Consider the following 8,644-nt stretch of genomic DNA (forward strand, 5'->3'; position numbering starts at 1 on the left):
TTAGCAACAGACAAGCTTTTATTTGGATATCATGATTGCTTTCTACTGAGAAACATATTAAGCATTATGTAATATCTACATAATTACTTATTAATTAATCTCTACAATAATTACTTCCATAATTATTGATCACCATGATTCTCCAATTAATCATTTAAACATGTAAAAGACTAATGCTTATGCCACTTCTACCTCTTACTTATTAATCAGAAAGTGTCTCTTAGTATAGCTGTGTACTAATTATTGAGTTATATAGAGAAATATTATGCAAGTATTCTTATTTTGTTTTAAATTTCTATTTTATGCCCTCAGCTGACTGTCTCATAGTTTAACTTTTTCTATATCTAATAAAGAAACAAAAACAGTGTTAGTGTTGTTGTGTTACATTAATCTTAAAATAGTAGCAAATAATTTCAATTACTAGGCTCAAACCTGACAGGATAACAAATGGTTCATTGTGATTGAATGAAATATAGAGATAGTTATTTAAGAACTGAAAAGAGAAGCTTAAGAGAGGGTGATAATGGAAACTTCACTCAGAAAACATTTACAGATATGGAAAATACACTTTGTTTCAAAATTTGAAGTATCCTCCAACATAGTAATGTTTCACTTCCAAATAAATGTTTAATTTGATAAACCGCATTTATATAACTACATGAAGTAAATTTGGAAATATCTATCATGACCTCTACTTATGAAAATTTGACGTCTTTTCATTACGATGGATCAGTAAAGCAATGTAACTAAAATTTTTTTAGTGTAATGTGTTTAAATCTTGAACTTTCAGGATATATTTATAATTTTAAAATTATAGAAGTATGAGTAAAATCAAAATGCACACATTAAAGAATAATGAATGAGCTAATTAAAAGATATTATTTTATTTTTCAGGGAAGAGCACTAACAGAGTCACCTGCTACCACAAATTATGCAGTCAAGTTCCCCACATTTGGGGAAATTACAGAAAGCATCACACCTGGAGTGCAGTGGGTCAGCCACACCCTGGGAAAACCACGTTCATGAAAATGATAACCCCTGCCAGGTAAGTATTAAAAGCTATTCTTTAAGAAACTGAAACATCAATAAAATTATGAAATAGAAAATGAAACAAACCAACAGAAGCTTTAAACAATAGGGACTTCTGCAAAATAAAAAGCTTCTGCACAACTAAAGAATACATCAGCAAAATGAAAAGGGAACCAACTGTATGGGAAAATATATTTGCCAATGATACCCCAGACAAGGGTCTGACCTCCAAAATATATAAAGAACGCACATGACTCCATTCCAGGAAAACAATCCAATCAAAAAATGAGCAAAGGACATAAACAGAGACATATGAAAAGATGTTCAGCATCACTAGCCATCAGAGGGATACAAATTAAAACCACAATGAGAAATTACTTCACCCCCATCAGAGTAGCCATCATAACCAAATCAACAAACAAGTGCTGGCAAGGTAGTAGAGAAAAGGGAACCCTAGTACACTGTCGGTGGGAATGCAGACTGGTGCAGCCACTGTGGAGGAGAGTTTGAAATTTCCTTAAAAAACTAAAAATGGAACTGCCTTTTGATTCAGTGATCCCCATTCTGGGATTATACCCTAAGGATCCTGAAACACCAATTCAAAAGAACCTATGCACCCCAATGTTCATAGCAGCACAATTTACAATAGTCAAGTGCTAGAAGCAACCTAAGTGCCCATCGGTAAATGAGTGGATCAAAAACTGTGGTACATTTACACAATGGAATTCTATGCAGTAGAAAGAAAAGGAACTTCTACCCTGAGTGACAGCATGGAAGTATCTGGAAAGCATTATGCTAAGTGAAATAAGCCAGGCAGTGAAAGACATATACCACCTGATCTCACCTATAAATGGAACATAATCAACAAAACAAACAAGCAAGTGAAAAATAACTAGAGACACTGAAATAAATAACATACTGACAGTAACCAAAGGGGAGTGGGGAGAGGGATAACAGGGGCAAGAAGGGGAAGGGTCGCCAAGGAATATGTAAAAGGTTCCATGGGCAAACCAAAGCGGGATAGGACTGAGGGTGGGAAGTGGGGGTGGCAGTTGGGCAGGGGAGAGTGGTAGGGGGAAATGGAGACAACTGCACTTGAATAACAATACAAAAAAACTGAAAGAAAAATAAAATAAATAAAAAATAGAACAAGCCAAGAAAATGAGTTTAAAGATGTACAGTACATCTTTAAATTATAATTAGCTGTTTCTGGGAAGAAATCAGTTTGCAACTGTTCTGTTATAGATCTGTACAGTTCAACATAATTACCTTGGGGAAAAACATATCTCAATATTTTCAGATAGAAATAATCCTTTCTGTTATTAAGGGACTTTAGAAGACAGCTCAGAAGAACCCAAGATAGCACATGTCATTTTTTTAACATGCCTTGAAATAAGAAAAATATTTTATGTATTAAAATTTTCATCATTTGTATCTTGAAACACTATTATTATGAATCTCAATAGAAAGGATGTTAGCATAACACAATTCTATATATAATCTTCACTGCTACCCATGGTTTGTCATTGATTATCCAATAATTATATATAATAGAGAATGCTAGTATTTGTTTTTTTTATCATGAGTTTCTACAAATGATTGCAAGTGAAAATTTTAACAATATTTTGCAAAGTAATCTACTTTCTCTTATTTTCCTTTTGATTCCTTTTGCTTATTGTGCTTCTTTATTTTACTTACTGGCCAACATATTTTGCTTAATAATTAATATTTCATTCTTTGGAAAAAATTGAACAACAAACAATATTAATCCATTCTCAAGACACAATTGGATCATTTTCTCTACTATGCAGTTTTGATAATATGGTTCATGTTTTGATATACTGATGTCAGTCTGGAAAAAGTACAGTCATTTTTAATATAACAAGAATGGTTTGTGCAACATCGATGTAACCTGGCAACCAGGAGAGTGTACTGGAACACATGTGTGTGAACAATGACAACTTCTCTGTACTAGTCAATGCGGGTGGCACACACTGTTGGGTGAGCAATTGTACTGTGTGGCCATCACTTCCAAATTGACTGAGTAAGTAGAGCAAGAAACCTACATCAAATTTTGCACTAAGCTTGGACATTCCTCCGTGGGAAACTATTTGATTGATTCAGAAGGCTTTCAAGGATGAATGGATGAGGGCAGCACACAAAAAAGTGTGGCACAAATGCTGCAAAGGTGGTCAAGAATCTTTTGAAAGGACCCACATTCTGGAAGGCCTGCAACAAGCAGAACACCTGAGAAAGTTGAATGTGTAAGGGCTGCAACTGACAAAGATCAGTGACTGATGCTTTGAGAACAAGAAGCTGACCTGGGGATTCTGAAAACTACTCTGTCCAAGATTTTGACACAGGACCTTCGCCTGAAATGTGTCATGACAAAATGTGTTCCATGGCTTCTGCTACAGAGCAGAAGGAACACTGTCCTGCAGTTATTAATGACTTGATTCAAAATGAGCCAGATTTCCTCGAGAAGGTCATAACCAGAGATGAATCATGGGTCTTTGTTATGATCCAGAAATAATGTTTCTTGTATCTTATATCTTTTTCAATAAATGTCTCTATATTTCACATTACATGGCTGAATACTTTCTGGATAGAACTCATTTATTGCTTGCACATCGGTAAAATCACACTTTAAGGATCAATAAGGAAGAAGAACATCATTTATCCCAATCAAGAAATCCGATGGATTCATTAGATGAGATGTAGGTGAAGGTCCAAATGAAAACCCTAAAGTTACCTTGTATTAGAACCAATTATATCTTTACACTGAACCAAGAAGACATCTCAGTTTCACTTTATTACATGTTCGAGTTACTGGGAAAAACTATTTTTATAAAAATTCTGTCCTTAATGTGAAGTAATATTTTTTTTGCCTTAAATCATCGAACTAAATAGTGGAGATATTTGGTATGACTACGTGATACCAACTTTTATTGCAATGGGATACCTGCCTCAGTTTGAGTCTGTACTGTATTAAACCACATTTATTGCCCATCTCTTTGTGGTAACAAAATTGTCCTGTTATATATGTGACTTCCAATGTTTGCATTTGTATTAAACAGGAAATGAAAAGAGTGTCCAGTTGAGAAAATACCAGAGGCATCCAAATGAGCCATATGCCATTAGCAGGCATTACCTACCCATAAATCCCATAATTATTGGGGTAATTTTGCAATTACAGAAGGTAATCATAAAATTATCTTGGCTCTGTATTAGAACATAGCAGACAGGAATTGCTGTCATGAAATCATAAAAATGAAGCCATGTCTGATGGCATAAAATAGACGCTTATGTTGAAAAGAAATGAAAAGGGTATGGCACCCTCCAAACTACTTGAAACAAGTGAACAAGACCATTAATCTAATCATTCTTCAGAAAATCTGTTCAATAAGACATTCTTAAAAACATCTGATACAAGAAAATTCATTGCAGTTTTACCTATAGTAAATATAAATTAGAAAATGATAGTGGTAATAAGTATTATCGGCATTTTGGGCACTACAAGAGAACAGTGTCCTCTGGAGGGAGGAGGATTCTTGGAAGAATGAGTTACTCCAGATATTCAGGCACTATTGCTTGACACCCAGTGAGGCGCTGACTCACCGCCCACTGCCAGGAACAAAGGCCTGAAACAGTTGGTATGGGGCTCTGGGAGGAACTTGGAAGCTAGCTGAATGTGAGATAAGTTGTGAAGCCTCTAAGTCCATTGTTCTTTTTAAATAAAAATTAGAAAACTTTGTACAAAGCTATAGGAGTTTCAAAAAGCAAATGTTTACAGTAAAAATATGACTTCAGGTTTATTTAGCAAAAGGAATTAAGAGCTCTAAGACAATCATCATTACTGTGTACCTGATATCTTGTGACCATGAGCTCTGTCCTCAATCTTTATTTCTTCTGCTTTCGTTTCCTCACTTTATAAAATGTAGATAAGAAACACGTGACTTAATTAGCAATTTTCCCTAAAATATAGAACATTATTAATGTGGTCAGAAGCTCATATTCCTCACATTGACAAACAAGCAAGTTTGGGGCTAGATGATATTGTTTTTATGATAGAGTAGCAAGTTCCCTTTAACTTCTAATTTCATGTAAGTACCTTGTCTTCATAGCAAAGATGTCTTCTGTTTTGATGCCAATAAATTGAACAGATTCTTCTAGCTCACGAATATTGGCACCAGCCAAGTAGATTATAACCTGATGAAATTAACCCAGTGGTAATAGACAAATTGATGTAGCTAATAGTGCTTGTGATCTATGTTCAAGAGAAATAAATTTACTTTAGCATTTCCTAATTATGTGACCTTGTGTTAATCATGTACATGATATTCAAATTTGCATTGGCTAAAATATTCATAATCATCTCTTATCCAGGATAGTTGTAAGTCGTAAGGTATCAGTGGTATCTTAAAGTATTTAAAAATATTTTTTGGACTGCAAATGGGTAAACAAACATCACTACCATATACTTGCTCTAATTCTTCCACTTAAACATAAGAAGGAGATTGCTGTTTGTCTCTTCTTTCCCTGTACTTACTTTCTTGAACATTTTTATTACAGTGATACAAACAGGGGCTGCTTTATTAATGTATTCATTTATTCATTTATTCAGTGATCAAATATTAAGTGTCTTAAAATATTAATTAATCATAGGTAAAATAATAATGTAAAGGAAGTATAACACAGTGTGCTATATAAGAGAAGAAAGTACAAGAAAAATTAAGAAAGTGTGTTCATGTTTTCTATAACAAATTTCCACAATCTCGCTGTGGCTAGTATGGCTCAATGGATTGAGTGCTGGCCAATGAACCATAATGTTGATAGTTTGATTCCCACTCAGGGCACATGCCTGGGCTGTGGGCCAGGTCCCCAGTTGGAGGTATGTGAGAGGCAACCTAGTGATGTATCTGTCTCATAGAAGTTTCTCCCCCTCTCTTTGCCACTCCCTTCCCCTCTCTCTAAAAGTAAATAAATAAAATCTTTTAAAAAATTTCCACAGGCTCATCAGCTTAAAAGTATATACATATATTATCTCAGAATTCCATCCTGGATGTGGTTTAATTTGATTTTCCGTTGATCTCACAGACTTACGACTGAATAGTGAATGGGTTAGGGTGCGTTGTTAACTGGTGGTTCAAATAGGGGACAACTGGATTCTAAACTCACTCAGGCCATTTTCAGAGTTTATTTCTTGCTGGCTGTATGACTAAAGGTCCTGATTTTTTTTTTTTGGCTATCAGATAGAGGCTGCCCAGTGCTCCTAGCTGTCACGTATAATTCCTTGTCATTTGGACTCCTCCAATGTGGGCACTTACCTCATCAAGACAGTGAGGAGGTTTGTCTCCTAGGAGCAGGCCCAGTCCCTCTCTGTGGAGCTTTAATCTGATTATATCAAGTTTATCTAGTATAATCTCTTCTGTTGTTTACTCAAAATTAACTGATTTGCAAACTAATTAGACCTATATACTTCCCTCATTTTGCCACATTTCTTTACTACGTCTTGCCTTCACCCAAAGGGGGAGAATCTACAGAATAAGGACTCTCTGGGAACTGCTCCTGGGGTCTGGCCATCACAGCTGTGGCAGCACGGGCTTAAATAAATTAAAGCTAAATTAAATTTAACCTTAACAATAGAAATAACAACTAACAGTATGAGTTGTTTCATTCTCAAGTGTAGAGGCAAAATTAATAAATAATTTAACATTATGTTGTTGATTCACAGTCTGTATCACAGTAGCATGTAGCACTGTATTTTTTTTTTTTTAAAGCAAGATGTGGATACAAAGTGTGAGCAGGAGGAGCTCTCAAGTTCTGTAGGGTGATCGGGGGTAGTCTCTTTGCCAGTTATGTATCGGCAGATAGTTTAAGAAAGCCATGCACTCTTTGCTGTGTAGTATACTTGATGGGACACCAGCTTATAGCTGGAGTGATGTACACGAATGTGGAAGTATAGGAGGTTATGTGATGAAAGGAGTTTTGGCTTTGAAGGCCATAATCAGGTGTTTGAATTTTACTTTGAGAAAAGTAAGAAAACACTGGGGAGGCTGGTTCAGAGAAGGTCATACATGGAAGATGGTACTGGGAATGTCATACATGGAAGGAGGCAGGGAGCTGGTGAGGGGCTACCACAGATCTAGGTATAAGGGGATGTCCTCACCCAAGGACATTTTTGTATTATTTTTAGAGAGAGAGGGAGACAAATAGATAGGTAGATGAGAGAGAGAGAGAGGGAGAGAGACAGAGAAACATCAGTGGAACAGATAAAAATTGACTGGTTGCTTTCTTGTACATGACCTGACTGGAGATCAAACCCACAATCTGAGCATGTGCCCTGACTGAGAGTCAAACACATGATCTTTTGGTCTATGTGACAATGTCCCAGCCCATTGAGCCACATCAGCCAGAGTCCAGCGATTTTGACCAGAACAACTAGAAGAATGAAGTTTCACATTATTTAGATGGGGACACCTGTGGTGGAAACATTGCATGAATCAATGTTAATTCCAAGGATTGATCCCTGTAACACCCACTACAAACACCCCAATCTTTAGAGAGCAAGAATATTAGGCTCCCTCAAGGGAACTTAAGTAGAAATAGGCAGTACCCAGTAATGAATATGGCCAAAATGGAGTCCCAGAGAGCAATAATGAAAGGCTTTACAAAATTTTAAAGATTGCTTAGCTTTTTTACTCTTTTCTCCAACCACCTTCAGTTAGGAGAAGTATTTGAGTAAACAGGGTTGAGGTTCTATAGGTAAATAATAAAAAGAAAGATGAAAGAGAAGAGCCAAAGGTTTGAGAAAGTAAAAAGGTGGTTATTATGGATCATGGATTCACAGTTTGAAAGGAAGGAAAGAGAGAACACGAGGTTGGAGGGAAGGAGCAGAGGAGGACCAAATGGTATGATGTCAAGTACTAAAGAGAGACAACTGGAAAAACATGGGGTGAGAGACTGGCATGGAAATGCAGAACTGCAGTTACTAGAAATGGTAGAAGTACAATTTGTTTATTGTTTAAAGATTTCATTTACTTATTTTTAGAAAGTGGGGAAGGGGTGAAAGAGAGGGAGAGATACATCAATGTCAGAGAGAAACATTTATCAGGTTGCCTCTTGCACACGCCTGATTGGGGACTGAACCCACCACCTAGGCACGTGCCCTAACTGGGAATCCAACAGGTGACTTTCACTGTTCCAGACAACACCCAACCAACTGAGCCACACCAGTCAGGGCGGTAGGAGGACAATTTAAATTCAGGGGTTACTGGGGCCCCCACTTCTATTCCAGCACAATGCCATTCATTACATGTTTGTGTGGTAACAATGTATTGGAAGGAGGACCTCTAACAGCTCCGTTGCTTCTGGGCCAAGTTCAGGAACTCAGGTCACTCCTCCTGCACGTAGATCCAGCCTCCACATTTGCTCATCAGCCCACGCCACCACCAACTCAACAAGCTTCACCCTCAACAATCCCATCTCACGGGATTCACGGTCTTCAGGTTCTTCCAACCTGTTTTCAGCCCTGGGAGAGCCCAGCAATCGTTGACCCAGCTTTACTGAAGATATCATCCTTTTTATTTTTAATCTAGAACACCTGTTTTTTTAA

General features: G+C 36.7%; 1 non-coding gene across 1 annotated transcript; it reads right to left on the bottom strand.

Annotated features, from left to right (window-relative positions):
* Nucleotides 1-891: 891 nt before the first annotated feature.
* Nucleotides 892-1,053, bottom strand: LOC123825042. The gene has a single exon (XR_006786823.1). It is a non-coding gene; the product is annotated as a U1 spliceosomal RNA (small nuclear RNA).
* Between the last annotated feature and the right edge of the window lie 7,591 nt (nt 1,054-8,644).

This window comes from Phyllostomus hastatus, unplaced genomic scaffold (genome assembly GCF_019186645.2).
Source record: "Phyllostomus hastatus isolate PE091 unplaced genomic scaffold, TTU_PhHast_1.1 phas_contig_58, whole genome shotgun sequence".
NCBI classification, from domain to species: domain Eukaryota; kingdom Metazoa; phylum Chordata; class Mammalia; order Chiroptera; family Phyllostomidae; genus Phyllostomus; species Phyllostomus hastatus.